This window comes from Grampus griseus, assembly GCF_964374135.1.
Source record: "Grampus griseus genome assembly, chromosome: 13".
NCBI lineage: Eukaryota > Metazoa > Chordata > Mammalia > Artiodactyla > Delphinidae > Grampus > Grampus griseus.
Genome location: NC_139007.1, coordinates 50,293,276 through 50,319,245, shown reverse-complemented (window position 1 = coordinate 50,319,245; position 25,970 = coordinate 50,293,276). Strand labels below are relative to the sequence as shown.

General features: G+C 37.4%; 1 protein-coding gene across 1 annotated transcript in view; it reads right to left on the bottom strand.

Annotated features, from left to right (window-relative positions):
* The window catches only part of PKIB (cAMP-dependent protein kinase inhibitor beta), a 102,565-nt gene that overhangs the window by 61,356 nt on the left and 15,239 nt on the right, over positions 1-25,970 (bottom strand). The window contains exon 2 of the mRNA XM_082669203.1: positions 17,451-17,544. The gene's annotated coding sequence lies outside the window, so the exon portion shown is untranslated. The remainder of the gene's footprint in view (positions 1-17,450; positions 17,545-25,970) is intronic.

The window sequence follows — 25,970 nt, the reverse complement described above, 5'->3', positions numbered from 1 at the left end:
CTGTTGCGGAGCACAGGCTCCGGATGCGCAGGCCCAGCGGCCAGGGCCCACGGGCCCAGCCGCTCCACGGCATGTGGGATCTTCTCAGACCGGGGCACGAACCCGTGTCCCCTGCATTGGCAGGCGGACTCTCAACCACTGCGCCACCAGGGAAGCCCTGAACTTCTTTATATAGGCTATCTAAGTTGCTTTTTTTAAATTAAGTTACTTTTGTTAGTACTATTAAGTGTATTCTCTCTAGCCATCTACATTTCTTTCCATAATATTCATCACAATTAGTAGCTATATATTTGTATGTTTATTTATGTCCGTCTTCTCTACTAGACTGTTACCTCCATGAAGGCAGATACCATTTCTATTTTTGTTTCATATCCTCAGGCCCTACTAGGCCCTCAATATATTTTTACTGAATGAATGAATACTCATGATGATAAACAGACTATATATATGGTACTTAAGTATGAGAATTAAAAATCCCTGGATAGAAGCTGAAATGTAGGAAGGAAAACATGAAGGCCAAAAATAATTTAAATTTTTAACTATATTAGCAGTATAATCAAAAAGGTGAACTGAGCCAAGCCATGGTTTTCTTGTACATGATACCAATAAATCCAAAGTGTTTAGAAGATATCAAAATTTCCCTTCCCAAAACTAGCATTGTGAGAGGGTATGGAATTAAAAAGAAATAAAAAGATAGTATAATATATTCCAACAGGTTATAAGAAAATCAATACAGAAAAATGTAACAAGGACTGGGAACAAGGCTTCCATCTGACTTTAGAGTTTGAGGCTAGACTACCAAAATGTCGGTTACATTCTTGAAATCTACAATCGCACAATAATGCCAATTGGTATTTATGCTTCTCCTTAGCCTTGGTTCAAAACCCTGAACATAGCAGACTTTCAAGAAAAACCTATTAATACAAACAATATACTAGAGGTAAATGGTAACTAGCATGGGTTTGCCCTTAGAATGTAAATTATGGAGCCACAGATGAAGTACTGGAGGAAATGGCAGGAATGAGAACTCTCATCTCCACCCTAACTGCTATTTTTGTACATAATTCTATGTTCAGGAAGTCAGGGGTGGGGAAAAGCAAGGAAAATACATTTTAAGTGCCTACCCTGTACTACGCAGTTTTCCTACACATGATCTTATTCCAACATAATGCTCTGAATTATCTGCACTTTCTTTATGAGGAAACCAAGGTTTAGAAAATGCTACTAACCTCTTAAGGTAGTAAGAACCCAAACCCTGGTCTAACTGACTCCAAAGCTCAACTTCTTTATACTACATCACACTGCTGGAGCAGAATATCTGACGAGAGCTTGAGAAAGACTGGAGAGGAGACAGATGGAATTAACTTGGCCTCAAGCCCTAAGATTATCTGGTCTAAAATCAGAGGTGATGAGAAAACCATAATTCAAAAAGAGTCATGTACCACAACGTTCACTGCATCTCTATTTACAATAACCAGGACATGGAAGCAACCTAAGTGTCCATCGACAGATGAATGGATAAAGAAGATGTGGTACATATATACAATAGAATATAACTCAGCCATAAAAAGAAACGAAATTGAGTTATCTGTAATGAGGTGGATGGACCTAGAGTCTGTCGTACAGAGTGAAGTAAGTCAGAAAAAAAAAACAAATAACGTATGCTAACACATAAATATGGAATCTAAAAAAAAAAAAAAGGTTCTGACAAACCTAGGGGCAGGACAGGAATAAAGACGCAGACGTAGAGAATGGACTTGAGGACCTGGGAAGGGTAAGCTGGGACGAAGTGAGACAGTGGCATGGACATATATACACTACCAAACGTAAAATAGCTAGCTAGTGGGAAGCAGCAGCATAGCACAGGGAGATCAGCTCGGTGCTCTGTGACCACCTAGAGGGGTGGGATAGAGAGGGTGGGAAGGAGACACAAGAGGTAGGGGATATGGGGATATATGTATATGTATAGCTGATTCACTTTGTTATACAGCAGAAACTAACACAACATTGTAGAGCAATTATACCCCAATAAAGATGTTAAATAAAATAAAATAAATCAAATCAAATCAGAGCTGATGTTCTGCTTATGACCGATGGAGACAGGGAAGAGGGAGGGGGTGGCTGATCACTTCCAGGAAGACACCCCCCCAATTCTTTTTTTTTCTTCAAACAATCCTTTCATTGAGTTTCATTTAATTGTACTAAATAGAATGTGGGGCGTTAATATAGAGGAGAGAAGTACATGTTCTGGAATCAGATTCCTCCTCCTCCACTCTCCCCATCACCACTGGTCTGAATTATAAAGCACCAGGTAAACTGCCCCAGAGGTTTCTCCCAAAAATTTCTGTCACAGCCATAGATTGCACCTGAAATCTTGTCAAAGCAATTAATATCTTGCCTCTTGGCCACTAGAGCATACATAAGAAGATGGCCCAACACACACCATTATTCCAAATAAACAAGTCACATGAGCTTGGCTGAAGGTTGTAGCCACCTGGAGCAATCAATCCAGGAAGCCCTGTCACCTTGTTATGTGATTAGCAACCAAATATTCACTCAGGAATGTGCCCCTTTCCCTCAGCAGAGATATTTTAGTTACATGCCGACTTAACTTTTTTCTAAAAGTACATTTTAAAACAACATACTGAGAATGCTCAGCTATCCAGGGAACAGCTTTCTGAATTCTCAAATTCTAGAATTCTTAGTTGAACAAAACTAAATTCTGAACCTGTTAGCAGAATCAGCCCCTCAGTAGGCAACAATGAATGAACACAATAGAAAAACTTACTGGTCCAGTCCCAAAGATCAAGGCTGACCCTCTCTATTATGGATGTTTTAACAGTGTGTTAATTCAAAGATAATAAGAGCCACAGACCACAAATAAGATGATTTTTGGGAGGGTGAGAAAATCTGTTGAGAAAAAGCCACTACAGCTCTTTTTGCAAAATAAATGAATCACATCGTGCCACCAAAGAGCATATTGTAGCTGCAACACTTCATTCTATTTTTAAGGAGAAATAAATGACTAAAGAACAAACTATCATCTAGAAGTTTTTCAAGACACCAAGTTTTAGAGCCTTTTCAAGAAACCAAGTTTTACCAAGTTTTAGAGCCTGTGCTTGGGTAATTAGCCATAATCTTTGCGTATACATCCTTTACATCTGCCTATACGTGGGATGACTATGAGTAATCAAGAATAAAATTGGACTACTGGAACGGTCAGTTTTATGGGCCAACTTGGCTATAGTCCCCAGTTATTCAAGCAAACACTAATCTAGGAGGAACATCTATAATCAGCTGATTTAAATTAAGGAGATTATCCTCAATTAATCTGGTTGGGCCTGATCCAATCAATGGAAAGGCCAAAATAGGGGAAGAAGAAATTCTATACCTGTAGGCCATGGCTTCAGTTCCTGCCAGAGAGTTCCCAGCCTGCCAACCTGACTTTTGGACTTGCCTAACCAGCCTCCATAATCACATAAACCATAAGCATATCATCTCTTTCTTGGTTGGTTGCTCCAAACCATGCTGTAGAAAAGGGAAAGAAAAGGACACACTCAAGGCTTGAAATTCCTAGTTCAAGCTCTGTATAAATGACCCGAAAGTATCTATGTCTGCCCAGAAGGAAAAATGCTTATCTCCTGTAGCTGTAGGGTTGAGATTTCAAACCCAGAATTTCAAGGTGTAAATTGCTGAATGACAATACAAATTGAATTCCCAACCTTGCAGAACATCATTATTAAAGTGAGGGCACTGATTGAGAAGGAATAGAATCCTGAAAATTGAAATAGATACATCTGGGAAATTCCAGGGAAACTGAGGATTTCAAAACCCTAAATTCTGCTGAGTCATTTGCCAACAAAAGCCACCCTCCACCTCTGCCTGAAGCAGTTAACCCCTGCTTTGTCTTGATGAACCTGTAATAGTCTCTCCTGAGGTTATCTGCCTTGCAAGACACTGCTGATTCTCCTCAGGATTTATCCTTGCCACCCCTCTTTGCTTCTAGATTTATAAGTAGACTCATGTTCCAGCAGGCTTCAAAGGGTGAGTTACACAGTGTGACCCATGTGGAAGTGTGCTACGCACCAAAAGAAATGCATGATTTTTCCAATTTACTCCCCAGATAGAAATCTGGGGAATATGTGCATGAATGAATGGATATGAAGTGTGTTGGATAATTGTGGAAGAACATAAAGTTAAATCAGAATGAATTTATTGATATGGGCTCACTAAACAGATTCCGGATTCAATGTTTTAGCTCCAGGGGCTAGAAAGGGGTCTAGCATTTTGTTTGGTTGGTTGAGACATGGGCCAACATTAAATGAAATCAAAATGCCAGAACTGACTGCCTTGGTATACTGTAGAATAAATGTTAAAATAGCTTTATCATGTAAAACCTGCTGACCTACCCCAGGAGCGTCCGAAGGACACACTTTTAACTATGACTGTAAGAAATACATTTGTGAGAAGAGCTCCAGCATCCCTGAAAAACTCTGGGGTCACTCTTTTCTATAGGTCAGGAATTACAGTGGGAATCGCTGCCACTGAGCTGGGATCCCTAAATACAGTGGGGAAAGTTGGGTGCCAGGGTGGCAGGGTCAAGTGGCAGCACTTAATTACCAAAGACAGATGTGGTTACTACAATGGACAGCAGAGCCAAAGCAGTAACTAGAATAGTCTGTCTTGCAGAGAGAGACCTATGGTTTGATCACGGTGTCCCTACAAAATAAATAGATGGGCAAGCTCATCAATGCTACTGGATCTGTATAAGCGTAAGCTTTCTAGGACTACCGAACAGAGGTCTATCTTGAATCATCAGAACAGTGGAAACGTCTCCATCAATTCCTAGTCTTGACCTGGTTTACAGACCAAGAACCCCTTGAATGAAGGGGAGGCTAACTCCCCTTGAGAACCTGCTGTACTGCCAAACAATCATATTGCTGATCTTCCTCCTAGCCTTTTCCCTATGAGTGCCAGTGGCAGACGGAGATGCTGTTTGGAGATCTGGCAGGCCCCTATTGGTGAATCATAATGCAAACTCCGAGGCTTTTGTAACAAAGCCCTATCTTCCTCCGCAGGTATCTACTCTCTTTCTGAGATTTTGGCTTGCTCCTGGGCCTGAGTAGAAAATGAATGTCTAATCATGGGCCACCAAATTACCATGACACCTGAGCTGCCCATCACGAACTGGCTGCTGTCTGATCCACCAAGCTATACAGCTGGGAGTGCACAGCAGCATGCCAATATCAACTGGAAGAGGTACATATGAGACTGAGCTCAAGCAGGTCCTGAAGGCATAAGTAAATCACATGAGGAAGTTGTCCAAATGCCCATGGGCCCTACTCCTGCTACACTACCTATCCTCTACCAGTCCATACTTTCGCCTCATGGGGAGTTCCCTAAAACCTGTTGACTGAGGAATAGAAAATGTGGGCCTGGTTTACAAATGGTGTGTATGATATGCGGGCACCAACTGAAAGTGAACAGCTATTACATGACAGCCCCTTCCTAATACATCTCTGAAGGACGATGGTGAAGGGAAATCCTCCCAGGGAACAGAACTGCTAGATGTTCCTATTGCTTGGAAGGAGAAATGGCCAGAGGTATAAAACTGTACGAATTCATAGGCTGTGGCCAATGGTTTGACTGGATGGTCAGCAATTTGGAAAGAAAATGATCAGAAAATTGATACAAAGAAATTTGGGGAAGAAGTATATGCCCTATGAATGGGCAAAGAATCTGAAGGTATTTATGTCCCATATGATTGCCCACCAAAGGGTGACCTCAGCAGATGAGGATTTTAATAATCAAATGGACAGGATGACCTATTTTGTGGATCTGTGCCTCTTTTCCCAGCCACTACTGTCATTGCCCAATGGGTTCATGAACAGTGACCATTATGGCAGAGGTAAAAATTATACACGGGCTCAGCAACATGGAATTGCACTCACCAAGGCTAGCCTGGCTACAGCCACTGCTAAGTGCCCAACCTTTCAGTAGCAAATACAACACTGAGTTCCTCATATGGCATCATTCCATGGGATGATCAGCCAGCTATCTGGTGGCAGGTTTATTTCACTGGACTGCTTCCATCATGGATAGGGTGGTGCTTTGTTCCTACTACAATAGACACCCTGGATATAGAGCTGCTTTCCCTGCAAGCAGTATTTCTGCCAAAACTACCATCTGTGGATTTACAGAATGTCTCATCCACCGTCATGGTATTCCACACAACATTGTTTCTGATCAAGGAGTTCACTTCACAGCAAATGAAGTCCGACAATGCTCATTCACTGGTATTACAATTTTCTCCATCATCCTGAAGCAGAAAGCATGGTAGAACAGTGACCTTTGCTGTTCAACTCGGACTCCGACCCCCTGCCTATCAGGACAGCCTCCTTTGAAGACTCAGTTACAGTGCTAGCGAGGTGGCAGTATGTGCCCAGGCTCTGGAAAGAGGTTTATAAATACTATAAATCAGCATCCAATATGTGATACTCTGGATTCATGGGTCCAGGAATCCAGGGGTGGAAATGGGAGTCATGGCCAGGATTCATGGGTCCAGGAATCAAGGGGTGGAAATGGGAGTGACACCCCTCAGTATTATCCCTAGCAATCCGCTAGCAAAATTTTGCTTCCCGTTCCTGTGATCTTTTGTTTTGCTGGTCGAGAGGTCTTAGTTTCAAAGAGAAGAATGCTTCTACCAGGAGACACAACAACAATTCCATTGAACTGAGAGTAAAGACCGCCACCAGTCACTGTGGGCTTCTCAGGCCTCTGAATAAATAGGCAAAAATGGAGTTTTTATATTGGCTGGGGTGATTGATCCAGATTATCAAGGGACAACTGGGCTGTACTACACGATGGAGTAAGGAAGAGTATGTCTGTAATACAGGAGATCCCTAGGGCATCTCTTGTTACTACCAGGTTCTGTGACTAAGGTCAATGAAAACCACAATTCAATTCACAAGTCAGTGAAAACCATAAAACAACAGCTAATGGCCCAGACTCTTTAGGAAGGAAGGTTTGGGTCACCCTGCCAGGCAAAGAACCATAATAAGCTGAGGTACCTGCTTGAGAGCAAAGGGAATATGGGATGTATGGCTTGGGTAGTAGAAGAAAGAAGTTATAAATACTAGCTATGACCATGTCACCAGTTCCAGAAATGAGGACTATTAAGTTATTTGTACCCTTCCCTTTTCTGTGATAAATGTTTGTGTGTGTGTCTCAAATATGTGTCTCTTTCTTCCCTCTCAAGTGCTTGTCTTCTAACATAAGATATATTAATAATAGTGAACTTTATATCACAGTATTTTAAGTTATGGGATATCAGAAGAGTAAACCCCCAAAGACCCTGTACCTCTTCTGGGGAAAGGGTTAGCATGATTTCAGTTACACACAGGATAGCTTTAATCATGTCAGGTGGAAGTATGATTTTGTTGTTGTCATTATTTTGAGATTAGGTATGATTTAAGGAAATGTGTACAGATGCCAAGTTGACAAGGAGTGGCCTGTGAGGGTCAGTTTAAGCTGTGATCCCCAGTTATTCAATCAAACAGTGAATTAGGTATTGCTGTGAAGGAATTTTGTAGATGTGGTTAGCATCTACAATAAACTAATTTAAGTAAAGGAGATTATTCTCAATAATCTGGGTGGGCCTGGTCCAATCATCTGAAAGGTCTTAAGAGCAGAACTGGTTTCCTTGAGGAAGAAGAAATACCACCTGTGGCATCAGCTCCTGCCCCAGAGTTTCCAGTCTGCCCTTCCTGCCTTAAGATTTCAGACTCTGCTAGGCAGCCTCCACAAATACTTAAGCCAATCCCTTTCAATAAGCCTTTTGATATATTTTTCCTGCTGGTTCCGTTTATCTGGTGGAACTCTAATACAATTATGTTCAAATTATGAGGGCATATAAGAGTGGGACATATTAAAGTCATTTTCACTAAAAAAAAATCCATTAAAAAAAGGAAAACTTGGTTAACCACTGTGATTCCCAAGGGTGTACCAGAAATACAGTGTTTCTATGAACATGGTAGAAACTGAGATATGAAACTAAAATCCAGTATAGTAAATAATTTGCCCCAAAGTCACACAGAAAGTCAGAATTTTAAGCTAGATTTCATGACAGCCGAGTTTATCTTGACCTTAATTACATAAATTAACTTTCATTTGATAAATGAATGCTTAGTTTCTCTACACAATATTCACCATTATAAAGAAAGTCTATTAGAAAGAACCATGGATTTTCTTCTGTTGAAAACAGTATTTGGAGAAACAATGATGAAGCTTTGGAATTTCATAATAACCAAGTAAAAATTTTTTTACAGGGGACATCAGCCTAAGATTTATTTCAAAATATAAGGAATAGGAATGCTTCGATTTTATTTTATTTGAGGGTTTTTTCCTTCAATCACAAAGATGTCAGTAAGCATAAAATCTAGATCCAAAGCAGAAAGCTGTTAAAAGCTAAGACACGGGCAAAAGAGTCAAAATCCCATTTTCTCTCTTATTCCTTGGAGGTGGAGGTCCTGATTTGAGAAACAGCACTCCCAAGTAACATAACTAGGCCTGAAACGACTTCTAGGGAAAGGGCCATTTAACACTCCATGTCATTATAAGGAAATGAATTTCAGCAACTTCCATGCCATTTTCTCCTCCATTTCAAGCAAAGCTCAGCCAGAAACAACCACTTACTTGCTAATCCTCTCATTTTATACTCTCTTCTCTGATACATGACTTCTTCCTCAGGATAAATCCAAGAAGAGTAGGAAATAACACCACCTCTATATTGTATGCTTCACTTAACCTAAGCCCCATGTGCGCGGTTTCAACTGCATGGAATTCATTCTGATCTGAAAGGTTCTGCAAGCTTTATAAAGGAAAGAAAGAAAAAAAAGAGGCAAGGCTGATTACCTCAGAGTTGCCTTCTAATCTAATTTGTTAGCAATAAAGTAAAGCACAGTTTAGTAATCAACACATTTGAGTGTTTCAATTTTCAAAAGACAGACACATGAATCTATACCAAGCACTATCAAAGTCAGCATCTATAAAGACTGGCCTGGTTCCCTATTCCAGCATCCTTCCAGGCCACACAATCCCCAAAAATGAGGGTGCCGCAAGTCCCCTTTAACCTGTGGTCCCACGTAACAAACTCTGTGCTCCAATGCCCTGGATAGTACCCTAGTCCCTCCAAAACAGGCCTCTGCACTAGTCTATCCAGTTTTACCAGGGCCTGAATTTCATTCCGAAACCCCAGCCCCAACCCTGGGGCCATACTATCTGTGAACAGACCTCTCTGTTTATCTGCCTGGATAGCACCCGTTCCCAGACTCTGCGTCACCATCGCCCACCCACCTGCTGGGATACCATCTGCTGCACCTTGCTGGTCAATTCGGACTCCGACCCCCTGCCTATCAGGACAGCCTCCTTTTGCTGTCATCATTCTCTCTAGATGATAAGGCCACTAGCTTAGCTGGACTTTCTCCCATGGGCTAAAACGAGTTCCAATTTCAGTGGCCTCTTTCACCCTGGTGGGTATGTCCTGTTTTTAAGAAACAAACTTATCTGTCTTTCTACCACCAAGCTCTTATTCTGACATTGGACTGCTCTATGCACTACAAAATATTTCAATTTTAACAAGTTTCAAGCTTAATTAAAAGAAACTGAGAACTGTTTAAGAGTTATGGATGTGTGATAAGCTTAAAAAGATAGAAGTCATGTACCAGCCTGTACAAAGGAAACCTGATAAACGGTGGAATTTTTTCAGTGACACTACAGAGGTGAAAAGTAATAATCAAATTCAGTTTTCCAAATAGCCTTTCATCCAATAGTGCATTTATGAAGACAGAAATTGAAAAATGAAATAAATTAACCCTTCAGAAGGTAAACAAAATGTCTACACAATACAAACACAAGTTCCAAGCCCAGTTATAGAGATTGTCTCAGTCAATACAACTATGAGATATATAGCTATTTTGGCTATATTTTTAAAAATTCTTTAGTTTTGCACATGTGCCTTAATTTAAAACAAACAAAAACAAAAAATCATTGCTGTTAGACCATATAGCCACTAATACTTTGCATAGAAACAATATTTTCACCAGCATCAGCTTAGCAAAGTTAAAGGTACACTGAAAACAAAGGCAAGAAACAGAAACTTAATGTAATCGTCAAACTGGAAATACTCATATAGAAATCAAACCCAATGAAGTCCAATCACAGTAAAGTTTTATTAAACAATCAATCATAAAGGCACTATTCTAAGTGCTTTATAAATATCCATTGATTTAATCTCCTTAATAATTTTATGAGAGGAACTATTGTCAGTTCCATTTTACAGATAAGAACCTAACCTTGACACAGAGAGGTTAAGAAATTTACCAACTAATAAATGGCCCAAGTTGGACTCAAATTTGGTAGTCAATGATTTGATCCACTGCACTGTGCCACATCTCAGAATGACTTGCTAAGACTCATGCAGCTGGATGGGGGCAAAATAAGATCCAGAACAGAGATCTGACTTCCAACATTCAGTGCTCTTTCCACCAATTCTTCCATGTCATTTAAATATTCAGCTAGTGTCAGAAAAACTACGAAACGTCATGTGATGGACTAATAAATAGCCACAAGCAAAACAGCCAAAGAAAAATGATAAAGTACTGTTGAAATTACAACTTGGTGTGATGTGATTAAGCTATGATATGCATTTAAATACCAAAAGCAAACTTTAGAGACTAACATAGGGCGTAATTTTAAGAAAATGGATTAAGTGGCCCCCTAGCAGTCAGCTCACAAAGTTGAGCCATGTTCCACATGACATACAAATAGCATATAACCACCAACCAAACTAAACCAAAGAGGAGCCACCACAGATAGGCGATGTGGATATGACCTTGAGGGACATTGTCCTTTTAGCCACCTTGCTGCAACCATGCCCACACATGGAACGGTTACACACTGAACACTTTAATAATAATTGCAGCTAAAATATTCATGATGTCTTCCAGCAATCTGAAGATACACCACTTGAGACAAATAACAAAAATCAGCTCATGTGCAACTTTTGGACAATGACTTCATTTTCTCAGTAATGATATCCTTGACCTTTTACGGTTGTGTTTAGAAACAGCCAAAAGCACTCCACTTCCTTTCCAATGGATTCTTACTTTTTGTGACTATAGTTACAACGTCTATGATATTTACGTGGTAGGATAATAGGCTGACATTAAATTAATCAAGAGTATTTTGTTTTTTCAAGCATTTGTAAATTAGGATTTTACAGACTGAACTCATTTGTAAGATAATCAAATTACCATAATTTTTTAAGAACATAATCAGATGAAACTTGATACTTTTCACATGATAAATCTTTACTTTCAATGTATTAGGTTGGCCAAAAAGTTTGTTTGGGTTTTTCTGTAAGATCTTATGGAAAAAACACGAATGAACTTTTTGGCCAACCCTATATCACTTAACTTCTATAGACTACTTTAGCAATCAAATATTATTGCCAGCAGATAGTCAAGAAGACTGGTTTTATGTATCTTATAAATGTATAAAATATATTGGAAAAACTAAAACAAATTTGATACGAGTAAAACTTTAAAAATATTTGCAAGCCTTTCAATCCTAGGTGTTGTATTAGTTTAAAAGTTTAAAGTAAGTAATGAAATGATGAATTATTTGTCCTAACTCCATGTAGGATAAACGATACAATTCCAAGACCACCTCACTATGAAGAACACCTGAGACTGGGTCTGGTTAAAGAAATTGCAGACCTAAGCTGGCACTAAAAACCCCTGCTTAATTAGTGAGTCAGTTCTCTGTCTTCTGTACAATCTTAGCATGCCCAAACCTTGCAGAAACAGCCATGTCACATTCATTAACTAGCCAGCTGTTAACAGGACAAGTATAGGGCAAAGGTTAGCTGACAAGCAAATGGAAGGGATGACTTCTAATCACCAGTGAAAACTGATTTACCTGGCCACATTCTGCTACCTAGTGGGACAAATGGGACAGGATACTTTATCTAGTGGAAAGAGGTGATAATTATATTTACCTGGGCAAAGAGAGAGCAATCATAAAAAAAAAAAATTGATGCATTAAAGCTTCAGCCATTCTGAAGGCAGGATATCAGGCAATTTGGCCCTAGGAATCCATTATCTTACTTCTCTACATCTTTATTAAACATAAGAAACACCATGATGAAAAGAACAATGAACTGCAAAGCATTCTACATATATCTTATCCCATGCAATTGTTTGATTCTAAGATTTGGGCTGGTATTTCGAGGACTGTCACTAACAAGCTGTGTAGCCCAGAAAGTCATTTCTCCTCCTGCAGCCTTGTTTTCTTCATATGCAGGCTAATCCTCCATTCTGGTTTGCCTAGTTTATTTACATTGTCCTGACTTCCCCTCTGGCTTAGCTTTCGTCATTTTCAAAAAGTCCCGGTGTTGACAATATATAAAGACATAAATGAGAACGTTTTCTCCTAAATCTTCCAGCAATAACATCCTGTCATCCACAGGCCCAATTTCGGAGTAAGGAAGGCCACTAAACGTGAATAGTAAACGTCTTATCAAAAAACCCACACAGGGCTTCCCTAGTGGCGCAGTGGTTGAGAGTCCACCTGCCGATGCAGGGGACACGGGCTCGTGCCCCGGTCCGGGAAGATCCCACATGCCGCGGAGCGGCTGGGCCCATGAGCCATGGCTGCTGAGCCTGCGCGTCCGGAGCCTGTGCTCCACAATGGGAGAGGCCACAACAGTGAGAGGTCCGCGTACTGCAAACAAACAAACAAACAAAAAAAACCCCCACAAATTTCACCTAGGAGAACAGAGCTAGAACTATATATATATATATAACTATATAGATCTCAAAAACACGGTGTCGTGAAAAGCAGTGATATTATTTTTGTAAATTTTAAAAACACAAACCAGGACTAAATATTGGAATGGTTGCATAAATACGTGGGTAAAAGTATAAAATGGATGGGAACAATACACACTAATTTATAGATGCTTCTGAAAGGAGACTTAACTAATTGTGCCATTTTATTTCTTTAAAACGGAAGACTAAGCAAATATTATAAAATGAAATGTGTTAATTCTGAGAGGTGGGAGTTAATTCTATTCTTTGTTCTTCTTAGCATTGTTTAAATGTCTCAATATATAAATTATACTAATAAAACACAGAACATGGATTACTAAAACTTTGAGTCTAAGAGTTAAGTGGAACGCTGGTGGGCCTGACTCCCTAGAGCCCCTCATTGTGTTGTCTTCAAGGGAGCCCTTCCCACATCAACGATCTCAATAACAGATCCAAGAACATTTTATCTTCAGAGATGAGTTAATCACCAACTCTCCATCCACAGCCCCTCACCATTTCATGTATGAATTCCTTGTGCTACTTTCCTTCCTAGTGGTACCAAGCTTCTGGAACTATCTCAGGTACCAGAGGTAGCCTGTTATAATTTCAGACAGCCATTCCTTTAATTAAATAAAAATATGTCTTTCTCTGATTCCCATCCACTCAACCTAGTTTTGCCTTTTCAATCATACAGATGATATTCCTCATATAATTGAAGAAAGTTAGCATGTCATCCCTGAGGACCTTCCCAAAGCATTAAACGTCAGCCACTCTTGATGTGACCCTCCTTGGGTCTCCTCATGGTCCTGTAGTCAATTTTTCTCTGTATCTCTAGACCCTGCAGTTTACAAACCCCGCGGCATCGCAAAGTATCCTCAGTTCTGCACCCTCAGTGCTCACAACTGGCACAGAGTAAATGGGGCAAGTGCTCAATAAATACTGAATGAAGGAATGAGAAAATGCGTTTTGCAAACACTGTGAACATTAAATGGCAGCTATTTTGATCACTAACAATTAGTGCTAAACTGTCAATGACCACCTTTCTTTATATATATGTTTATATTTCTTTATATATACTTGTATGAATTATAAAACTATCTAGTTGAAATCCTTTACTCTCTTGGATACTATAATTCAAATTCAGCTGACCTTTTTAGATGGAACAATCCTGACTTCCATGTCATTATTTGGTCTTCTCTAGAATTCCATCTTTGAAATTTGCTCTGTGTCTATAGCACAGTATCCCAGAATGGGCTTCCCTTTTTTAAGCCTTCAAACAGTAGTGTATTTAGAATATTAGTCAGAACTTGCTGATTTATTAATTCTAACCCAAAAAAAATCAAGAAAAGAATTTTCAAACACAGTGCTAGGCATGCTGCTTGAGTCTCCTTTCTATTTTTATGTAAAAAAGTTTTAATATGTCTCATAGTCAAGTCTATCAATCTTTAATTATGGTTTTTGCCTTTGATGTCATATTAGACAAGATTATAAATTATTCACCTATTTTTCAGTTATATCTCATTCTTCTTCTTCAATTAATCTGATATTTATCTGTATTTTGTATAAATAAAAGATTCAACTTTACAATTTTTCCTAACAATAACTAATTATTTGAATTGTATTCTTGTAATAATACCTTCTCCACCAACATGAAATTCTGTGTTTATTATATGTTACCCTTATATGCTTAAGTCTATTTGGGGAATTTTCAAGATGATTTAGCCTCTCCTAAGTCTCTATTTTAGTAAAAAGTAACATACTGCCTTAGTAATAGTAATTTTATAATATGTTTTAATACTTGGAATTATAAGTTCTTTCTTCATTATTATTCTTTTTCAAAAATTTGCTTTTCCCAGTCTGTTCATTCCTCCAGATGAATTTTAATAATCATTTTGCCAATCTCTCCCTAAAAATCTCTTTGTGGTTCTATATGGAATTGCATTAACTTTATAAATTAATTTGGGGAAGCTAACATCATTACATTATTTATTATTCTCATCCAGGAATACAATACCAATCTCCATTACTGCTAATCTTATTTTGTGTTTCTCAACAAAATGTTATTTTCTTCATTTAAGTCTTGTACATTTCTATTATAGCTTACTCATAGATATGGGATTTTTTCATCATGTTTTCTATTTGTAGCTCTCATAGAAAAGTCGACTGATTTATACACATTTATCTTTTGTATGACCACTTAACTGAAGTCTCTTATTCTAATAGTTCTCCAGTTGATTTTCTTGGGATTTGTAGTAAATTCATATAAACACACACACACACACACACACACACACATATATATGTGTGTGTGTGTGTATATATATATATATATACACACACTTTTTTTAAGGAGAAAAGATGTCATCTCTTTTCTAATAATTGTGAACTTTGAGAGACAGCATATGATAGGATTTAAAATTAAAGATTCATGAGTTAAGCCACTTGAGTGCTTATTCATCTCTACCACTTATTAGCTATGTGACCTTGGCCAAGTTACTTAGCTTCTCTGGGCCTCAACTTCCTCATTTGTAAAATGAGAATTATAGTAGTCAATATTCCCTAGGATTGTTATGAAGATTAAATGAATTAATATTTGTAAAGTATTTAGAACAGTTTCTAGTATATATATTAAGAAATTTTAAAACGTTAATCATTTAAAAAATTTTATTGCATTGGCTAGAATTTATAGAATGATGTTAACTATAAGTGATGAAATAGGGCATGTAGTAAGTGTCTACGGTTTTTCTGTTTTTTCACAATTTAAAAATATCTCTCTATACCTAAATTACTATGTTGTATATATGCATGTTCTTAAAAGAAATATAGTTACATTTTATCAAATGTCATTTGAAATCTATTAGGAGGTAAAAATAGCAGTTTTATCCTTTAGTCTATGACTATGAAATTATAATAAATTTCTCAATATTGAAGCACGTGTACATTTCTAGAATAAACACGATTTTCTTGTATTATTCTATTTTGTTGATTTCTACATTCCTGTATTTAGTATTTCAGTGAATTTTTGTGTGAATTTTTGTGATTTTCTTTTTTGTGCTACTTTTTTTAGTGTTTTTAATTTTTTTGTTTTTTAGTTAACTGTTTTTTTAGTTAAGTGCTTTTCATTAAATGAATCAGAAAAATGTTTCATCTCTTTTGTAAAGTTCATAGAGTATGGGATAATATGTTCCTTAAAAATGTATATTTTCAACCATCGATTATAAATACCTGATGAAAACAAGATACTTTGCTCATCTAAACAGAGTATTTTAGCTCCTGCCGAATCTCCCTATCCAAGCTGGTCAAGGACATAGGCTTAAGCATCAGACAAAATCTGGCTCAAATCCTAATTTCACCACCCACTAGCTAAATGTGTGCACTTGGCAAGGTACACTTTTGTCACAGGGAATAACTATGCCTTCTTTACTTTTCCCACACAGTTATCGTGAGGATTACATGAGATCATATTTATAAAGCACTATCCACTCCACTCACAATAAAGACTCAATTATTTTATGTTAGTCTTAATTTTCTTTAAATACAAAATTAATGTTTACAAATGTACGTGCTGGTTTTTCTTAGTATGGAGATTTCAATTGTTTATATAGAAATATAAATGCTTTTTGATACAATTTTTTCATGACATTAGTTCATAATAAAAGGTAGATTTCAATTAAAACATGTTATTCTCCACTGACACAAACTTAAAAAGTTGACAAGAAAGTAGTAAAATGCTCAGATAACAAGAAAATGAACCCACTGCCATTGTCTAAATGAAATCGCAATGGGTTAATAGGAAAACTGTACTGGTTTTCAGAAAACCAGGCAATGAGCCTAAACCAAATGTAACGTCTTCCACTCTTTCCTGTTCCCTTGGAGCTTTGTTCTCATGGGAATCCAAGAGTGGGAGGAGGCTTCCCACAGGCTGAGGTTTACTCCATGGTCTCTGATTTGCCATCTTCACTGCAACAGGGGAGCAAATCTCTCACTCTGAGTGGGAAAACACAGTCCTGAGGGGCTGGAGGGGCCTCAAATACAACAGCAGCACACAGAAAACCGTTTCTCAAAAAAGCATTAGAGATTTATGTCCACCAGTCAGTGTCATCAAGACTATTTACTTGTATGTATTGATAACAAAGCTGTCACTATGGTCTCTAAGGAGATCCGTATTAGGTGAGTAGTAAGTTTATAGGATCTGATCGGTAATACTATAAGCTTTTCTTCTGTTTTAAAGGATATAAATTTAAAACATTATTTTGGTGGGCTAGCTGCCTCTGTGGAGAACTATTTAAATAAGCTCAGCTAAGAATGTAAATATCAAACCAAGCTCAGTCTCTGTACTAACCACTGGCCCCTGGCAGACACAGGATGGAAATGCCTAGCTCAAGTTCTTGGCATGCATGCTATTAATTTGACATTAACAATAGACTCTATCAAGCTTCCATTTAACCATATTGATCTGTTTTCTAAAATAAAAACCTCCCACTTTATACCTTTTCCTTGGTGTCCTCTGGCTTTATAACAACAAAGATATTTTCAGGGACACCCTCAATAGCAGGATTGATGGATCAAAAGTGTACCCACCTCTGTCTTTTCTGCCCCCTGTGTGGCCTCAATAACTTGATAGTTTCCAGCTCCCCCCAGATTTCTCGAGTGCTTTTTCAGTATACCATGACCCCTGAAGGAAACAAAGGGAAAAAAAGATGTATTAAGATAAACATCCTCCTTCCTTGTCTCTTTCAGGAAAGAACAGATGGTTCCTTGAGCAACAACATCCAATTTAATGACAAAATGAGACACAATTTTAAAACAATGTTCATTGTTATTTTTTCATTCCTCATCCTGATTTCTTTTATACGTTTCAGATTTATAACAGGAGCAGGATAAATTTCCTTGAGTAAGCAGCTCAGCAGTCTCATAAATGAGGAGTGTGTTTCCTCTTATTATTTTGTTCCCTTTTCAAACCCACCAATTGTATTCTGATCAATCTTTCTTGTGTTTTGCCCCAAGACTGTGTAACACAGGCGGTCAGAGACATACCTACTAAATAGTAAAATCAACAGTATAGCAAAATATATTTTTTTCTTCAGCTTTTCAACTTTCCATTGAAAATAGTTTCACTAGCTGAGTGACAGCCTTTCTCAGATGTGTGACTTGAAAAGCCATAAATCCCTGCTTTTGAATTTCAATGCCAAGGAGCAAGGACATTGTTTTCCTCAATTATATAATATGGATATTGGAACTCTGGAAGAGAAAATCCACCCAATAAAACCTGGCCCACATATAATGCCTCAGCATCAAAAGGTAACTTGAAATTTTGCTATGAATAGGCATCTGATGCACTCGCATGGTTTTCCTGTTCCTATCCTTTTAGATATTTCTATATCAAAAGCCCCCACTTTAAAACTAATAATACAGAAACCAACTGAGTCATTTCCATATATACTCCTGAAGAGGTGGCTACAACCGATCGCTGGGTAAACCAGGCTCCCTTTAACTCAGGCAGTCTATATATTTGAGCAGACACATAACAAATGCTTAGTTGTCCTAGATGAGAGAGCCATGTTTCTTTCCTGTTATGGAAATCATCTGTTCCTTTTTCTATAAAGCGTGAAACCAGGAATGTCAATATTCCTATGCTTGTATGTGCTAACTTTACTAGGGTTATTCAGAGCAGGACAGAGTCTAGTGCTGGTTGCTGTTTTCTTCTCTCCTTTCTATCTAATAAACCACCAAATTCTGTCTATTCCAGGCTCAAAATTGTCCTTGAACTCACTCTTCCTTCCAATTCCATTCCCACAGGCACCATCAAATTCCACCCTCCTCACCCACACCTGCCTCCATCCCATCAATTCTTACAGAGATTATGATATCTCTCACTAGTCTCCCTGGTTTGAGAAACAACCCTTCCAGTCCATATTCTACAGCCCACCACTCACTTTGGGATAATAACTGAGCTTGTGATTGGTATAAAACCCAGGAATTATACGTGGTAGAAGTATTTCACCATGATTCTCAAAAAAAGTCTTTTTCTCCAAATGCCAATAGCATGTTAGCCATCTTTCAAGTTCATCTGTAAATAATTTCATTACTGTTCTTTCCTCTGCTTCCCACATTTCCTTATAGCTTACAAGTAAGCCAGTAAAAGAAAGTCCTCAGGGCTTGTAACACAGAGGGAGAAGCACTGAACTCAGTTCTAGTTCCAGCTTACCCCTGTATCAGCTGTTGACTTTGAGGAATCATCTTTTTTGTAGGTAAATGACAGAGCCTTGCTTATCAAATGGGATGGAAATATTTACCCTGCTTATCTCTCCACGTTGTTTTGGGAATCAAGAAAGATCACATACAATAAAATACACATATGCAATGTTATTTTATTACTCTTCCTGAAGTACTACAAAAGCAAAAAATGTGTTTCTTGTGTTTAACACTAGACTCAGTTTGGGGGTCCTAGAAAGGTAGCTGTGATCACACTCCCAAGACTTACAGCTTCCTTTTGGGAGTGTGATGGTCTCAAGAGTTTTGTTTTGGCTTGCAAAGGAATAATAAAATACCAAAGGAATCATACTCTAGCATATTTGGATTCCCAAGACATACTGAAATCAAAAAGAGGAAGAAAAGGAAAAGGGACTCAAAACAATGAGAAATCTTAATTGGCTGAAACTGCCATTTAATTAAAATAACTCAACTGTCACTTATGGCACAAATGTTAATACAATCTCTTTAAAACCCAGCTGAATCCTCCAGATATCACTGGACACTTTGCAATAGGAAATACAAGCCCATTCCCTAACACTGTATTGTAGGTTTTTAATTGGAGAATGTATAATGTGTACAACAGGATGAGTTCATTTTGCTTCTAAAGAGGAAATAAAAAATATCAACCTGAATATCACTCCACATATAAGCAGGACTGCAGCCTCCGTTTAAGTAGGTTTTATTTTAGACTAAAAAAAACCCACCAAAGGCATATATTTGAACTCATGCATCTAAACAGACCAATGAAAGTGTAGAAATTAAGTGCAGAAGGGGGAGCAGAGAATGGTAGGAATAAAGTCCACAGCTGTGTTTTCTTAAAACCCGGTGAGAGGAATGTTAATCAAAGTTCACAAAGTTTAAATTCTCCTTTGAACTGCATAGGTATAATCAAGTAAAGAAACACAACCCTCACTGAAGTATAATTTTTTTATTTTGAAATTATTGTCCCATATTAAGAAGGTAAGTTTGTTCATTCATTCATCCAGATACTCAAAAACCAATACTTACTGATTAGACTTTGTACAAGATGTGATAAAATGTGCTGGTTTGAACCCCTTGGCCACATGGGGCTAGCAACAAATACCAAAAGAATTGCACAAATAGGCCATATTAAAAACTTCCTGTTTCTTCCAACCAGAATGCATATCATCCCCCTGTGCTCTCACTAGTAGGCTCTGGGCCATCCTTAAAAGCCCAACTCAAAGGTTGCTGCTTTTGTAAAGCTCTTTGGAACTGCACAAGTTTGGTGTGAGTCGTAACCCCTGCCCCTAAATCACTTTGTTCATAACTCTCTGATGCACTTAACACGGTTGACTTCACATGACAGCTCTGTGTGTGTCAGTCTCCCCTAGCAGGCGGTGAACATCTCAAATGGCAATTTTTTATTCATCCATCTACAGCACTTGGCACAATATATTGTAGGTACTCAATTAGTGATTATTGAATGGAAAATTCATACATCTTTACTTGCATGAGCAAAAGGTATAGAATAACTTTAAAAGGAAGAGTTGCAAATATTTTACACTTATTCTTGCTACATGTAGTTCTAAAAAGATGAATTTATACCATGAACTTATACCTTTGTGAAAATATGGAAAATTCATGTATTTATAAAAGTGGTCACAACAAAATTAGCATTATTCTCTTCAAATTCCTTTATTTACTTATACTTAAATTTCCCTCTTCTGACCCTTAGATTAGTATCCTCTATTTTTTCCTACTTGATTGATTTGTATATGCTTGATTTCTATAATTGTGATAGCTTTTAAGCTAACCTACTAACCAGATCCTTGGCAACTGCTACATTTTCAAAAGCTTTAATAGCTATTGTATATACATAAAATTGCAAATAACTTGTTTTATCCCTTCCATCTTTCAGCAAATATTATTACCTACCATGTGGTAGATGCCACAGAGAAAACAAAGACCCTGTTTCAGGGGACAGAGGGTTACAGCTAGAGCAGGCGATAAGAAATATACAAAAATGACCAAAATCAGAAATCTATCTAAGTGCCATATCTCTAATTTATCTAAAATTATTAATTAAAAAAATTTTTTGAATGAAGTCTCAGTAGCTGAAGAATGAATTAAGAGGAACTGATGAAGATGACTAAGAATCAGAAATACAATCATGTTTCAGATTCATTTAATACTAATAGTTAAACATCCTGTCTGTCTCCTAAGATTCAAATCAATACCATAACCATAGGCAAAGTAAAATCAGGTTTTCTTGTTTTTTGATATTGAGCTGCATGAGCTGCTTGCAAATCTTGGAGATTAATCCTTTGTCAGTTGCTTCATTGGCAAATATTTTCTCCCATTCTGAGGGTTGTCTTTTCATCTTGTTTACGGTTTCCTTTGCTGTGCAAAAGCTTTTAAGTTTCATTAGGTCCCATTTGTTTATTTTTGTTTTTATTTCCATTTCTCTAGGAGGTGGGTCAAAAAGGATCTTGCTCTCATAGAGTGTTCTGCCTATGTTTTCCTCTAACAGTTTTATAGTGTCTGGCCTTACATTTAGGTCTTTAATCCATTTTGAGTTTATTTTTGTGTATGGTGTTATGGAGTGTTCTAATTTCATTCTTTTACATGTAGCTGTAAAGTTTTCCCAGCACCACTTATTGAAGAGGCTGTCTTTTCCCCACTGTATATTCTTGCCTCCTTTATCAAAGATAAGGTGACCATATGTGCGTGGGCTTATCTCTGGGCTTTCTATCCTGTTCCATTGATATATATTTCTGTTTTTGTGCCAGTACCATACTGTCTTGATTACTGTATCTCTGTAGTATAGTCTGAAGTCTGGGAGCCTGATTGCTCCAGCTCCATTTTTCTTTCTCAAGATTGCTTTGGCTATTCGGGGTCTTTTGTGTTTTCATACAAATTGTGAAATTTTTTGTTCTAGTTCTGTGAAAAATGCCAGTGTAGTTTGATAGGGATCGCATTGAATCTGTAGATTGCTTTGGGTAGTAGAGTCATTTTCACAATGGTGATTCTTCCAATCCAAGAACATGGTATATCTCTCCATCTATTTGTTTCATCTTTAATTTCTTTCATCAGTGTCTTATAATTTTCTGCATACAGGTCTTTTGTCTCCTTAGGTAGGTTTATTCCTAGATATTTTATTCTTTTTGTTGCAGTGGTAAATGGGAGTGTTTTCTTAATTTCACTTTCAGATTTTTCATCAGTAGTGTACAGGAATGCAAGAGATTTCTGTGCATTAATTTTGTATCCTGCTACTTCACTGATTAGCTCTAGTAGTTTTCTGGTAGCATCTTTAGGATTCTTTACGTATAGTATCATGTCATCTGCAAACAGTGACAGCTTTACTTCTTCTTTTCCAATTTGGATTCCTTTTATTTCTTTTTCTTCTCTGATTGCTGTGGTTAAAACTTCCAAAACTATGTTGAATAATAGTGGTAAGAGTGGGCAACCTTGTCTTGTTCCTGATCTTAGTGGAAATGGTTTCAGTTTTTCACCATTGAGGATAATGTTGGCTGTGGGTTTGTCATATATGGCCTTTATTATGTTGAGGAAAGTACCCTCTTCCAAAAATGGGCAGAAGACCTAAATAGACATTCCTCCAAAGAAGATATACAGATTGCCAACAAACACATGGAAGAATGCTCAACATCATTAATCATTAGAGAAATGTAAATCAAAACTACAATAAGATATCATCTCACACCAGTCAGAATGGCCATCATCAAAAAATCTACAAACAATAAATGCTGGAGAGGGTGTGGAGAAAAGGGAACCCTCTTGCACTGTTGCTGGGAATGTAAATTGATACAGCCACTATGGAGAATAGTATGGAGGTTCCTTAAAAAACTAAAAAATAGAACTACCATACGACCCAGCAATCCCAGTATTGGGCATATACCCTGAGAAAACCATAATTCAAAAAGAGTCACGTACCAAAATGTTCATTGCAGCTCTATTTACAATAGCCAGACATGGAAGCAACCTAAGTGTCCATTAACAGATGAATGGATAAAGAAGATGTGGCACATATATACAATGGAATATTACTCAGCCATAAAAAGAAACGAAATTGAGTTATTTGTAGTGAGGTGGATGGACCTAGAGTCTGCCATACAGAGTGAAGTAAGTCAAAAAGAGAAAAACAAATACCGTATGCTAACATATGTATATGGACTCTAAAAAAATAAAAAAGAAAGAAAATGGTCATGAAGAACCTAGTGGCAAGACAGGAATAAAGACACAGACCTACTAGAGAATGGACTTGAGGATACAGGGAGGTGAAAGGGTAAGCTGGGGCAAAGAGAAAGAGTTGCATGGACATATATACACTACCAAACGTAAAATAGATAGCTAGTGGGAAGCAGCAGCATAGCACAGGGAGATCAGCTCCCTGCTTTGTGACCACCTAGAGTGGTGGGATAGGGAGGGTGGGAGAGAGGGAGATGCAAGAGGGAGGAGATATGGGGATATATGTTTATGTATAGCTGATACACTTTGTTATACGGCATAAACTAATACACCATTGTAAAGCAATTACACTCTAATAAAGATGTTAAAAAAATTAGGTTTTCTAATAATTAAAAATGTAATGCTTGAACTGTAATATTGCTTTTACATAACAACTTGGCAAAGTTGACCAAGAGTCTTTAAAATGTTGACCAGCTTTGACCCCACAATCCCACTATGAAACTCCCTTGACCTTTTAGGTCCCTAGGATAACCCTCTTCTTACTTTGTTTTTGCTGCTGCTGGGAGAGGAGAAAAAAAGATTTTAGCATTCAATAAACACCTGTTCTGTGTCATGAGCCTTGCTAGACGCTTTGCATTTTATTCCACTTAATCACAGTTAATCTTTGTTTTTAAAAAAAAAAAAGAAAAATGGACTTTTTTCAAAGCTTAAAGATGGTGAGATACCTCCCTAAGGTCACACAGCTAATAAGTCACAGAGGCAGGGTTCAAGTTCAGCTCTGACTAGAAAGCCTGCGTGATCCACTAGGCATCATTGCTTCACAATATTCCTGGACTCTTGACCTAGTTTTACATACAACTTTTCACCTGTATTATTTTTCTCATGACTAAACAGCAATTCCTTGATGCCTTGTATCTCAGAGCTCTAAGAAACATGACTTTTTTGGAGAATTGATCAAAAACAATTCACTTATTCATTTCCCCTATTTTTTCTTTTAACCATTTCCTCTTCCTTCACATCTCATATACCAAAGAAAATATACCTAACATCTCATCCTGAAGAGAAACAACTTCAGTGCTAAATGCCTACTGAATTTATTTTGCAAATTCATAGAATTTGGATGGATATAAAAAACTTTGATTTAAAAGGTTTCTGGCTGTGGACTATAGACCCAAAGAATAAATTAAACAGACTTTGTTTAGTAAAAGATTTCATAGTTTTCACTCTCTTTTTCATTCTCTCATTATATCATTATAACCTAAAAACAAGTTTGTTGTGAATACCGTTTCATGTTGCCCTCATGAAATAATATGGCGCTCAAAGTATAGCATAATGATTGAGAAGCAGAGTTTCTGAAGACAGACTTTCTGATTATAAATTTTTAGTGTATACATCTGGCCTGGTTACTTGACCTTTCTGGGCAGGCCTAGACTTCTCCACATGTAAAATATCCATATTAATAGTACCTCTCGTATACAGTTGTTGAGGAGTTAAATGACATACTAAATTTAATTTGTATAGAACAGTACCTGGCACATACTGTGCTTAATATGCTTTCGATTTATTAATACTCTTATATAACAAAGATAAATAGAACGCTTATGATATGAATGATATATATGATAAAAACAATAAAAAGTTCACATTTAAATATTAAGTAGCTTTAAAAATAAGGCATCTTAAAAAACATTTAAATTTTCTTACTGTTGATATACTATCTCAGTTGTACTCTAATTGAATGGCTTAGACACATTAGTGTGTGTGCATGTACATGTGTAAAACAAAAATCTGTGTGCAATTCTTATGAGGAATTTTTAAGTTTTCAAGTATTTTTTTCAAAAAGAATATAGGTCCCTCAAAGAGCGCAGACCCCAATGCCAACAAAGAAACCTCCCACTTTGTACCCAAAGCCCTGCTTCCTGAAACCTTTACAGGCAAACAGTTACAGCACAAGGCCAGAAATACTGAATGAAAAAATAGGGAGAGAGGGAGATAAGAAAAGATTACAGCACTTCTATCTAGCTGGCCAGTGTTATTTCTCTGTGATGGATGTTCATTCCTCTGCTTCACGCTTTAGCCTTTCATGCAGCTGTGTGTTACTCCAAAATATTGAAAGAGCTCAATTTTGGCCATTAAAATATGTTTCTGGATCTCCAGGAGAAGGTTTACTTAATATGGGCAACTTTAAATCCTAAAAGAAGAACTTACCCTTCTTACAAGAGCTGATTAGTTTTGACATTTTATCCACTCTCCTGAAGAGTCATTTATGGGCTATGTTAAATACTAAAAAATAAAGTAAGATGTGGTCCTGGTGAATCTTCTACAACAGAGAGAAAACTCAAAGCAGTATCTCAAATATTAGTAGCAAGTTCTTGCATTGATATTGAGTCAAATACTCTGCCATGCAGGCCCACTTGACCAGATCGGAGTTTAGCTTGTTGGTTTTTCTCAAATATAAATATTTCCTTGTTAATAGGGAAAGTTACATATTCCATGAGGCATAAAGAAAAATTACTTTCCATTGACCCAGAAAACTTACCTTGCAACTATGCCTGAAGGAGAAAGGAACTGGAATGAGAGTATTTGAAAAAAGAACTCTGGCTGCCACAGCTACCTACCTTGCTCTAAGTTCATGTTTAATTAAATTTACATCAGTAATTCCATAAATTGCTTTCATGT